Source organism: Podarcis gaigeae, assembly GCF_964106915.1.
Source record: "Podarcis gaigeae genome assembly, chromosome: 3".
Lineage (NCBI taxonomy): Eukaryota > Metazoa > Chordata > Lepidosauria > Squamata > Lacertidae > Podarcis > Podarcis gaigeae.
The window spans coordinates 115,775,343-115,788,193 of NC_139680.1; the positions used below are offsets into that span (position 1 = coordinate 115,775,343).

Here is a 12,851-nt window from a genome sequence, read left to right on the forward strand (position 1 = left end):
CCCAGAAATAGTACCTCGGGTTAAGAACTTTGCTTCAGGATGAGAACAGAAATCGTGCTCCGGCGGTGCGGCAGCAGCAGGAGGCCCCATTAGCTAAAGTGGTGCTTCAGCTTAAGAACAGTTTCAGGTTAAGAACAGACCTCTGGAACAAATTAAGTACTTAACCTGAGGTAACACTGTAATCGCAAGCAAGGGAAAACACACAGTAGTTGGGAGAGTTGTTTAATATCTCCTTTTATTAATTTGACTCCTGAAGTCAAATGTACTGCTTGTCACAGTGGCAAAGAAAAAGAAGAAGAGGAGGAGGAGGAGGAGGAGGAGTTTGGATTTGATATCCCGCTTTATCACTACCCGAAGGAATCTCAAAGCGGCTAACATTCTCCTTTCCCTTCCTCCCCGACAACAAACACCCTGTGAGGTGAGTAGGGCTGAGAGACTACCCCAAGGTCACCCAGCAGCTGCATGTGGAGGAGCGGGGAAGCGAACCCAGTTCACCAGATTACGAGTCTACTGCTCTTAACCACTACACCACACTGGCTCTCTCTAAAGCAGAGGTTGGGTGGCCATCTGTCATGGATGCTTTAGCCGAGATTCCTGCATTGCAAGGGGTGGGATAGATGATGTCTGGGATCCCTTGCAGCTCTTCATTTCTGTGCCTTTCTTATGCCTGAATTTGTATTCAGTATGAAATAATAAGCCTTCATCTTTGTTTTTATTTTAAAGTAGGATTTCTAATCTGTGTTTTAATCGGCATTAGAGCTGATCTGTTAGTCATGCTGATTTATCCTTGTGTATCGCAAGCAGACATTCTTCACTGGCAATTTAAAAAAAAAAAATCAGAGATAAAGGAGGAGGGGACATTGACACTTGATACTGTCACTTCAGCTTCAATCTTTTTTGCAACATTTCATGTCATCCCCTTGACATTTTCCTGATATAACAGAAAGGCAGGTGTCATCAGGTGGATTCATGCAGATGCCCCCCAGCTCTTCACATTTTAACAGTGGTGGTACTGCAGAAAAGAAACAAATAGCATTATTATTATTATTATTATTATTATTATTATTACCAAAGAGTGAATAAGGAGGACACCAAGTGCATTCAGGTAGATTCTGAGCCTGCTCATGACTCACTTTGGACTGAAGACAATTGTCCTATAGCCAGCATGCACTCATTCTGTAAAGAGCTTCGGGGGTGGAATAGATGAGGTCCGAGGTGTCTCCCGACTCTAAAATTCTGAATATAGCTTGATAATGCATGCTGGGCTCCATATGCAGCCTTGATATTTCCCTCGCCTGAGACTCCTGATCGCTTGCAGTGAGTACAGGATTAATAATACAGACAATTCCCCCCTCACATGCATTCAACTTGTGTGCGACCGTGTATACACATGGCACCAGGAAATTAATAATAATAATAATAATAATAATAATAATAATAATAATAATTTATTGATATGCCACCCATCTGACTGGGTTTGCCCCAGCTACTCTGGGTGGCTTACAGCAAATTAAAACATCAAACATTGAAAACTTCCCTATACAGGGCTGCTTCCAGATGTTGTCCATAAGTCAGTTGTCTATTTCCTTTACATCTGACAGGAGGGTGTTCCACAGGGTAGGTGTGACTACCATGAAGAACCTAGGTGTGTTTCAATTCAGGAATGAAATTCAAACCCAGAAATGGCCAGAGAGATCAGGAGAGCACTTGTAGCTCATGAGGAGCCCGAAAGGGATGTCAGTGAGGCCCCCAGAGCTTTAATCCTAGTTGGGGATATTTTTGGATACAATATTTATGGTATGGATTGGGGAGAGAGTGGTATGGGGATGCATAAAGAGTGTTTAGAGGGTCTTCCTCACTTTATGCAATTTCACTTATGCATGCAGGGGCAGAACGTAACCCCCGTGTAAGTGAAGAGTTGCCTGCAGCAGCAACAACAACAGCAACAACTTGTTTAGCCAGGCACTTAGGAATAACAACAAAATCAAAGGGTTGCTAAGAGGAATATGCACAATATGCATACTTAACATATAGAATAAGAGAACAAGAAGAACTTACGTTTAAAGAAGATTGGAAAGTGATTGTTGAGTACAGTGGTACCTCGGTTTACGAATACGTACTTCAGCTTCCACCGTTCGGCTTCCATTCATGGACCGAGTACTACGAATGGAAGCCAAACGGTGGAAGGGCACCGGCGATGGGAGGCCTCATTATAGGGAAAGTGCACCTCGGTTTAAGAATGGTTTTGGTTTAAGAACAGACTTCTGGAATGGATTAAGTTCATAAACCGAGGTACCATTGGCTCCCAGTATGTTTCCGAGCACAGTTCAAAGTGTTGGTGCTGACCTTTAAAGCCCTAAACAGCCTTGGCGCAGTATACCTGAAGGAGTGGCTCCACCCCCATTGTTCAGCCTGGACACTGAGGTCCAGCTCCGAGGGTCTTCTGGCAGTTCCCTCCCTGCGAGAAGTGAGGTTACAGGGAACCAGGCAGAGGGCCTTCTCAGTGGTGGTGTCCACTCTGTGGAATGCCTTCCCATCAGATGTCAAGGAAATAAGCAGACTGAGGGGGACAACAGAGATCAAAGGAGTGAAGGTAGGAAAGAGGGAGTATAAAATTAAAGCCTTTGCGGATGACATTGTACTAACTTTAGAAGACCCAAAATGTAGTGTAAAAGAAGCTCTACAAAAAATTGAAGAATTTGGAGTTGTGGCAGGATTCAAGGTAAACAAAAATAAAACTAAAATGCTGGTCAAAAATCTATCTAAGGAAGAAACAGTAGATTTAGAACGAAGGGCGGAAATTACAGTAGTTAAAAAAGTGAAATACCTCGGAATATGGGTTACGGCAAAAAATCTAAACTTATATAAGGATAATTACGAGGTCACTTGGAAGAATATAAAGAAAGATTTGGAAACCTGGGGGAGGATGAAACTTTCCTTTCTGGGGAGAATAGCAGTTGTCAAAATGAACATTCTGCCCCGAATGGTGTTTCTATTTCAAACTATCCCCATACTCAAAGGCTTAAAACAATGTAAAGAGTGGCTGAGTACCCTGGCGAAATACATCTGGCAGGGGAAAAGACCACGGATAAAAATGAAAATCTTGATAGATAAGAAGGAAAGAGGGCACTTCTCCCTCCCGGACTTGAGCTTGTACTACGAAGCGGCGTGTCTACTTTGGCTGAAAGACTGGATAAAATTGGAGAGGGGAAATATACTAGACTTGGAAGGCTTTAATAACAGGTACGGGTGGCACTCGTACCTCTGGTATGAGAAGGTAAAGGTCCACAGGAGCTTCCTAAATCATATTTTTAGGGGACCAATATATCAAATATGGGAGAGGAATAAGAATCTCCTTGAAAGGAAGACCCCCTGGTGGATCTCACCAATAGAGGCTCTAACGATTAAGAAAATCAATATGGAGGAAAAGACCGCCACATATGAAGATCTTTTAAGAAAAACAGAACAAGGGCCCAAACTAAGATCGTATGATGAGATAAAAAAAAATTTCACTGGTTGGTTGCAATACCACCAGGTGAATGATTTACTAAAAGAGGATAAAAAGAATTTAGGTTTTGAAGATAAAAAATCAAAATTTAATGTGGAGATAGTAGAAGGTAAGGACAAAACATTGTCTAGAATATATGACATGCTGCTAGAATGGCATACAAAAGATGAGGAGGTCAAGGAGACAATGATAAAGTGGGCAATTGACTTTGGCTATAATATTGATTTCGAAAGGTGGTTGGAGCTGTGGAACAGTAATATAAAGTTTACGGCTTGTATGGCACTGAGAGAGAATGTTTGGAAGATGCTATACAGATGGTACCATACGCCGGTGAAATTGGCCAAAATGTATAGATCAAAGAATAAGAAATGCTGGAAATGTGCAGAGGCGGAGGGAGATCTTTACCATATGTGGTGGCTATGTAAGAAGGTGAAAGGCTTTTGGGAACTAATATATAATGAGCTAAAAAAATATTGAAATATACCTTTCCAAAAAGACCTGAAGCCTTCTTGCTGGGAATGACAGGTAAAGAAATTAAAAAAGAAGACAAGACGATATTTCTCTATGCCACCACGGCCGCAAGAATTATGCTGGCACAACATTGGAAATCGGAAACCATGCCCAGCATAAATGATTGGCAGGTTAAAATGGTAAATTACGCTGAGCTTGATAGATTAACAGCTAGAATACGAGATCTAGATGAACAGAAATTTCAGCAAAATTGGAGTAAATATTGGAAATATATTGGACAAAACTTATAAAGAGAACTGGCGGGGATAGAACAACTCTATCAGCGACGGATTATAAGATCAAAAATCAAATACGTAAGGGAAGAAAATATTCGATACTTACCAAAAGGGTGGAGGGGAGTCCAGGGCCCAGTAGAGCCCAACAGAATATGATTTTTTTGTTATGGTTTTTTACGTTGTATAATTTAAGGAAGAGAACACTGTTGTATATATTTTTTTTGTTGTATTTGTTTATTTTTACCTATCTTTATATAACTTGAATAAAAATATATTTTAAAAAAAAGGAAATAAGCAGCTATCCTATTTTTAGAAGACATCTGAAGGCAGCCCTGTTTAGGGAAGTTTTTAATGTTTAATGCTGTATTGCTTTCAACACTCAATTCGGAGCCGCCCAGAGCGGCTGGGGAAACTCAGCCAGATGGGCAGGGTATAAATAAATTGATGTTGTTGTTGTTGTTGCTGCTGCTGCTGCTGTTGTTGTTATATACCACTGTATATAGAAAATAACTGTGTGCAGCTGAAAACGCTGGCAGCATTAAGATAAATTCAACAGTGTATATAGGTTTTGATGGATGTAATAATGGAATGCTGAATGGTTTAGTTTCTGTAAAATATGCAGGGACTTATGATATGTAAAATGAACCATGGAAAGAGAAGAAGGGAAGTCACTGATATCTTAAGGATGTAAAAATGAGTACTTTAACAACCAAACACCCATATTTGCAGAACATGACTTACATCTGCAGCATGTCTCATTAGCGTGAGAGCATGGTAATGGAAGGGTGTCGTCGTCATCACAGTCGTTGTCTGATGAAGGTTGGCAGTAGCCCCTCCGGTCTTCACACTTCTCCTCAGGCGGCACTGTACAAAAAGGGGGGAACATATAAGACTTCCACTAGTTGGGAGACAACTTGGCCTAGCCCTTACCCCCCCCCCAAAAAAAGGTAGCTCCACGTACATCAAGGATCATAGGAGCCAACTCCTAGGGGCTGTGGGGGCTTCGGTCCCCACAATAACACATTTGAGGGGGCCAGGCCTCCAGAAAGTTGATGGGCATTCCCATCCAAATGGTGTGCGTGCATTGCATCATGTGATCGCAGGGCTTAAGGTAAAGGTAAAGATACCCCTGCCTGTACGGGCCAGTCTTGCCAGATTCTAGGGTTGTGCGCTCATCTCACTCTATAGGCCTGGAGCCAGCGATGTCTGCAGACACTTCCGGGTCACGTGGCCAGCATGACAAGCTGCATCTGGTGAGCTAGCACAGCACACGGAACGCCATTTACCTTCCTGCTGGTAAGCGGTCCCTATTTATTTACTTGCACCCCGGGGTGCTTTCGAACTGCTAGGTTGGCAGGTGCTGGGACCGAACGACGGGAGCGCACCCCGCCACGGGGATTCGAACCACCGACCATGTGATCGGCAAGTCCTAGGCACTGAGGTTTTACCCACAGCACCACCCGCATCCCTGATCGCAGGGCTTACCAATATTTTATTCAAGTTGGCACCCCTGTCAAGGGGAACATCCTAAATTTCAATTAAGCTGGCTTGATGGCTCCGTTATACCTGTATTCCTTAGATTCCAGCACAGGGGAGGGGGACTTCTGCCCCCCGCCCAGGCCAAATCTGGTCTCCCAGGTCTCCCATTTGGCTCATGGGGCCATTTTTGCAACACCACGCCCACCTTCCCCACATATGACGTCATATATAAGCAGTTGCCCATCTCTGGAGAAAGAAGGATCAGCTCATCTACTGATAGTAGAATAGAATCAAAGAATCATACAGCTGGAAGGGACCAGGAGGGTTAACCTTTTGAAGCAACCTTTTGCCACAACTCTGAGCTGCAGGGGGAAGTTCCATCCTACTTGCACTTTCAGTGCAAAGCCTTTCCTGATCAGGAGCGGGTTTGCATTAAAATGAAATTTCCCTCTCCATTTTATAGCAGGGATCTCAATTGTCCTTGCTGGCCATCAAATGATGGGCAATGTGGAACTTCCGGGTTAGCGCCATCGCCTAATGGCGGATTCCCTCCGATCTCCGGAGGGAATCTGTTCAGCAGGGGTCGGGTTCTGCCGCGGCGGCAACGCGGGGACCCTAAAAAACCACAGGCGCAGAAGCCTGTGGACTTGGTGACTTGGTGGGCACCATTTCACCCTCCCCGACCCACGAAGGAGCCTTTTTAAAGGCTGCGGAACGGGGGACGGGGAGCGGCGTGGTGCTGAGAGTCCTCTGCTTCCCCTGCTGAGTGAAGCCGCATGCCATGGACGGAGAGCGTTGACTTTTTCCTTTGAACATCTGGATTAAAAGCAACAACCCGTGAGTAATACAGAATTTGGACTTAAAAGAGAAATCTTCTTTTTGAATTTGGCACGATCGGGGAAGATGCAAAAAGGAAGTCCGTCTCCCCGCCTTGTAAACAACTTAAAGCAAGGACTAATTAACTAAGGTTGAGAGAATATCTTCTCCTTTACTGGATAAAAGTAATTAATTTCACGATTGGACAGTACAAGTAATTTTGCTGGAGGATAAGAGTTGATTTTGAGAGTTGAAGTGTAACCCCTCAGGACCCGGGAGTGATCCGCGAGAGAGCCTGTTGAAAAAATACAGAGGACTTTGACAGCTGTCAAAATTAGCTGTCAAAGTTGGGGAATAAAAAGAAACATTGTTTCTGCTGCCTTTGCCAGTTGGATTTGCTACAATTTGGTTATAAACTGTTGAAAATAAAGAGAAACAAGTTATTTTGACTTTGGGACTGGAATTAGAAGGATAGTAAGTAACCATAACCCCTCTACAGGGGGTTCAGGGACACTGCAAGAATGGCTGCAAGTGGAAAAATACTCATTGAGCTGAACAGGACTTTTTATCTCCTGGGAAAGCTTCAAGAACAGAGTGATATTTTGGCTACGAGGGTAATTACACTGAATGAAACAGTAAATAATTCTACTGAAACTGGAAGGGACTTGACTCAAGTCTTTGTTGCTGAACAAAAAGCCCTTGTAGCGGAAACAAAAGTCTTTGCAGCTGAGCAGGAAAAGAAATTTGATAAATCTGAGAAAGTGGAACAAGAGATATATGATGATCTGGAGGGAAATGAAGGAGGAGCTACAATGCTGCAGAAGGTTAAGGAAGGCCAGAGGCCGGGCAGGAAGGACATGAAGGAAAATAAGAACTGGATGATGAAAATTTGGTTTGAATTGGAAAATGAAGAACGGAGAGACCTCCCTATGTGGAGACCTGAAGACCTATGGATTACAAATTTGATCAAGAAGGAAGCTGGAGCTTTTGGGACATTTAGATTCAAAAGAATTAAGAAACAAGATTTGAGCTCCACTTATGAATATAGAGGCCTGGCTGGAAGAAAAATGGACATTATCGAGACAGGGCTTCTCCAAGATTTGAGGTTTTACATAAAGGACTACCAAAAAAACTGGCAAAGAGGAACTGAGAGAGAATTGAGAGCCTCGGATGTAAGGTCTCCAGGCTGAGAGCAGATAGACTGATAAATATTGGGGATTGAAACAGGGAAAGGGGGGGGGAGTTTGGGAATCCAAAGGGTGTATAACTATATTTTGATTTATTCTTTCTTTTATTTTGTTTTGTTATGAGTACAAAAATGGGGAAATCGTGGAAGAGAACAGGGGCCGATCTTAGAAAAAGATTTTAATGTATAAAGAATGAGGACTATAAGGTAGAATTGGTTATATAAAATGAACTAAATATAATAATGAATTAAATATAATAAGGTCAAAAATTGGGGATAAGAACTTGTTGAATTAAATAAATGGAATTGGAATACAAGAAGGGCAGGTGTGGGGAAGTTATGGAAATATGTCATTGAAAATAAGGCTTAAAAGGTGAATACTTTTCTTTTTTAATTTTTCTTCTTTTTTTTCTTTGTTCGCTTTTTTCTTTTCTTTTTCTGTATTTCTTGAAAATTTCAATTGAAACCACTGTTGAAATTCGGGGGGGGGGGGTCTCCATCATACCAATGGCTTCAATGGAAATTGCTCCCCCCCCCACCCTTGCAGGAAGGTGAGTGCCCACTTACAGTAGTACCTCAGGTTAAGTACTTAATTCGTTCTGGAGGTCCGTTCTTAACCTGAAACTGTTCTTAACCTGAAGCACCACTTTAGCTAATGAGGCCTTCTACTGCTGCCGCACCGCCGGAGCCCGATTTCTGTTCTTATCGTGAAGCAAAGTTCTTAACCGGAAGCACTATTTCTGGGTTAGCGGAGTGTGTAACCTGAAGCATATGTAACCTGAAGCATATGTAACCCGAGGTACCCCTGTATATCCTATTAGAGAACCATATTAAGCTCTCCCACCCATCAGCTGATGGCCTGAAGAAGCAAGCCTGCTTTCTGTTGTGGGGAGGCCTTGCTACCTGCAAGCAACAGCTGGATAGCTCAGTCGGCTACAGCATGGTGCTGATAACGCCAAGGCTGGTGGTTCGATCCCCGTAAGGGACAGCTGCATATTCCTGCATTGCAGAGGGCTTGGACTAGATGAACCTCTGGGTCCCTCCTATCTCTATGAAGTCTTGACTTCAGCTCGACACACTTGCCAAATTTGGCCCGCCAGGCCAAAACTCAACAGAATCTGGCCCACAGAACCAAAAATGCTCCCCACCCCTGTTCCAGCATCATGCCTAACTAGAATAATGCACCAAAGAAAGTTCCCTGTGTTGTAAAACAGAATCCACTGAGCAACAACAAGCAACACGTCGGCTAATAATACTGACAATATTTTTCTATAACACTATACTGTTTCAAATCTGGAAGGACACATCCTGAAGCTGAGGCTCCAAGACTTTGGCCACCTCATGAGAAGAGAAGACTCCCTGGAAAGGACCCTTGTGTTGGGAAGGATTGAGGGCACAAGGAGAATGGGACGACAGAGGACGAGATGGTTGGACAGTGTTGTTGAAGCTACCAGCATGAGTTTGACCCAACTGCGGGAAGCAGTGGAAGACAGGAGTGCCTGGCGTGCTCTGGTCCATGGGGTCACGAAGAGTCGGACACCACTAAACGACTAAACAACAGCAATTGTTTCAAAATTCATAAACAGAAGACATATAATATGTGCATGGAGTCACAAACTAATAAGATCAGATAAATGTTCCATGAACAGTTCTTCTAGGATAATGAACTGTTTCAATGATAAATCTTCATCAGCAAATTAAGAGTAATCAAAGGTACATCAAAAGGTCATGGATCAGCTATCACTCAAAAGTGTTGTATCCTGGAAGAACTGTACTGTCTTCCTCTGTGCTCGGAGCACCCTATTTTGATGTTTGGAGCACCCATCCTCTCACGTTTGTAGGATATTCACTGTGGAAAGCCATTCTGCCTCCATTTCAAAACAAAAAAAATTCCTTCCAGTAGCACCTTAAAGACCAACTAAGTCAGTTCTTGGTATGAGCTTTCGTGTGCATGCACACTTCTTCAGATACGTATCTGAAGAAGTGTGCATGCACACGAAAGCTCATACCAAGAACTGACTTAGTTGGTCTTTAAGGTGCTACTGGAAGGAATTTTTTTTGTTTTGACTATGGCAGACCAACACGGCTACCTATCTGTAACTGCCTCCATTTCAGTGATCTTTGACAGTGACTTGCTGCTCCTACCATTCCTGTTCATGGAACATTTATTTGATTCATATTAGTTTGTGACTCCACGCACATATTATATGTCTTCTGTTTATGAATTTTGAAACAGTATAGTGTTATAAAAATAATTCCAGTATACAGTGGTACCTCCGGTTACGAATGGGATCCGTTCTGGAGGCCCGGCCGTATCCTGAAAACTTTGTAACCAGAGGCACCCTTTTGTGCATGCGCGAGATGCACAGAGCGCTTCTGCACATGCACGCACAGCGAACCCCGGAAGTATACACTTCTGGGTTTGCCGTGGCCGTAACAAGGTACCACTGTATTATTAGCCAACATGTTGCTTGTTGTTGTTCAGAGTACCTAGAATAATGGCCAGCTAAGGGTTTTTTTGGTGTGTTTTTTTCATAATGATGAAACTTCCTGCAGTAATTGACTAAGCAGCTCTGGTTCCACAGAGGAAAGGGGGCAACAGGCATCACCTTGGACTTTGCCTCAGGAAACAAGATGCTTTGGGCTGATCCTGGTGCCTAGGACCACAGCTTCAGGAACGTAGGAAACATGGCAAGCTGGCTAATACTGAGTGAGACCACTGGTCCGCCTAAAGTAATATTGTCTACACTGACTGGCAGCAGCTCCCAGGGTTTCAAATGGATTTTCCCCCTAATCCTACTTGGAGATGCTAAGACTTTCTGCATGAAAAAGCAGGTGCTTTTTTTCTCCAATTACTTTTTGGCAATTGTTACTTTTAATTTCCTTAATTAGTTAAACAAACGTGCAAGCATAGCATAAGAAGGAAAGAAAGGTAACAACAAAGGATCAAAAATCTAAACCATAAGGAGTCACAGCCTGGAAGGAGTAGAATGATGCAGTGCAACTCAGAAGGAATAGTGCAGTATTACATCATGCAAATATTCCCTTTACAAATTATAAATATTATCAGTGCTTTTTTTCAGGGGGGGGGGATGCAGGGGTACACATACCCCTAAACATTTTGTGAATCTTTGTACTTCCCTCCATTTACTGCATTTATTTTTCCCAATTTGAACTATAAAAAGATGATTTTCTTGAGTCAAAATGAGAGTACCCCTAAACATTTCTTTAGGAAAAAAAGCACTGAATATTATTATTATTATTCCCCACCTGTGTGCCCCACAGCTGTTGAGAATGAAGGCTTAAATGAGCCAGATGTTTGCATATACTGGTAGCACTGAGCAACCATTTGCCCCAAAATTTGTGTAAGAAATGAAATCATGCCATATATCATGAACTGCCATGAGATCTTTGGATGAAGGGTGGCATATAAATCTAATCAATCAATCAATCAATCAAAAGGTCATTCGAGCTCTGCCCTTTCAATACTTTTATGAGATATATTTTTAAGAATTGCAGTTTGCCAAACCCTGGAATACCAGCTATCCAAATTATTGAGATTCGAGTTCTTCCAGGATTTGGTGATACATTCCCAGGCTGCTGTTAAGAGATGAGAAATTCAGTTCCCTCCATTTGGACTCGCCTCCCTCCCTATCCCTCCACCTGAGATTTCCTCTTACCAGCAGATGTGTGAAAGAGGAGAGCAACCAAAGCAAAGAGCAGGTAAGGAGGTCCCATGGCTGAAGTTTTCTCTGAACACTCAAGGTTGCTGGAAGGAAGCCTCTCCACAGCTGACCTAGATCAAAATCTGGATAGGATCAGGATGTTTCCCTCTATTTATATGGATGTGGAGACAATTGAATGTTCTCTCTCTCTCTCTCTCTAACACACACACATGCCTGTGGTGCACATGCAAATTGTGTAGCCAGCCATTTATATTGTGTCATTAGACAATCAGAAAGGACCTGAGTCAGTTTGGCAGTTAACTAGTAATGATCTATATCTGGAAGAACTAAGGCAAAAAATAATGATGATAACCCACAAAAAAATCTGTTAAGATGGGTGCAAATCAAAGCAAGCATGGATAGTGCTGTGCAGTGTAGCTTGACTCAGAAGTAGAGCTGGGAAAGATATTTGGTTTGTTTCGCATTTGGCACACATTACTTGGCTGGGAAATTGCATTGAAAATTCAGAGAAGTGCAAATTTCAAAGGACGGCTGTGTTTTGCTTCCTTTGTAGTTTTAGAAAGTATGAATTAGAGAAGTTTCCTTATAAATTTTGAATTGAAATTCTCCACCCCCATGGCAGGGCCACAATACAGTGGTACCTCAGGTTACAAACACCTCGCGTTACAAACACTTCAGGTTACAGACTCAGCTGACCCGGAAGTAGTACCTTGGGTTAAGAACTTTACCTCAGGATGAGAACAGAAATCGTGTGCCAGCGGCACGGCGGCAGTGGGAGGCCCCATTAGCTAAAGTGGTACCTCAGATTAAGAACGGGTTCAGGTTAAGAACGGATCTCTGGAACAAACTAAGTACATAACTAGAGGTACCACTGTATCTCAAATGGCATAGTAACCAAACAAATCAGCTCCTGAACGCTGCAAACCTGGAAGCAGGTGTTCCGGTTTGCAAACGTTTTTCGGACGTTGAACTTCTGACACGGCTTCTGCGGCTTCCAATTGCATGTAGGAAGGTCCTGCAGCCAATCGGAGGCTATGCCTTAGTTTTCGAATGGTTTCTGGAGTCAAACAGGCTCCTGAAACAGATTAAGTTCAAGATCTAAGGTACAAGGAATGGTTGAGTTGGGTATGTTCAGCCTGGAGAAGAAAAGACAGAGAGGTGAGAGGGTGCCTGAAGTCCCCTTGGGAAGAGGTGGTCTTTCTGTGATAGAGGAGAAACTTCTTTGTCTGCAGAAATTTTCAAGTCCAGTGGATGTTTGGCTGAAGGAACCTTATTGGTATCGCTAAGAGAATGTCTCCATTGAGATTTCCCATTTATTTAAATTTTGAGGACAGCCTTTTCCAGCCTGGCACCCTCCAGATTAAGGGAATGGAACAATGTCCCTATGAAGAAAAGTTGCAGTGTTTGGGATGTTTTAGTTTATTATCTAG

At 42.9% G+C, this 12,851-nt stretch overlaps 1 long non-coding RNA gene across 1 annotated transcript; it reads right to left on the reverse strand.

Annotated features, from left to right (window-relative positions):
* Positions 1 to 453: 453 nt before the first annotated feature.
* On the reverse strand, positions 454 to 11,588 carry LOC310842090. The gene is made up of 3 exons (XR_014562846.1): positions 11,416 to 11,588; positions 4,996 to 5,118; positions 454 to 1,012 (listed from the first exon to the last, which is right to left on the reverse strand). It is a non-coding gene; the product is annotated as an uncharacterized lncRNA (long non-coding RNA).
* Positions 11,589 to 12,851: the final 1,263 nt, after the last annotated feature.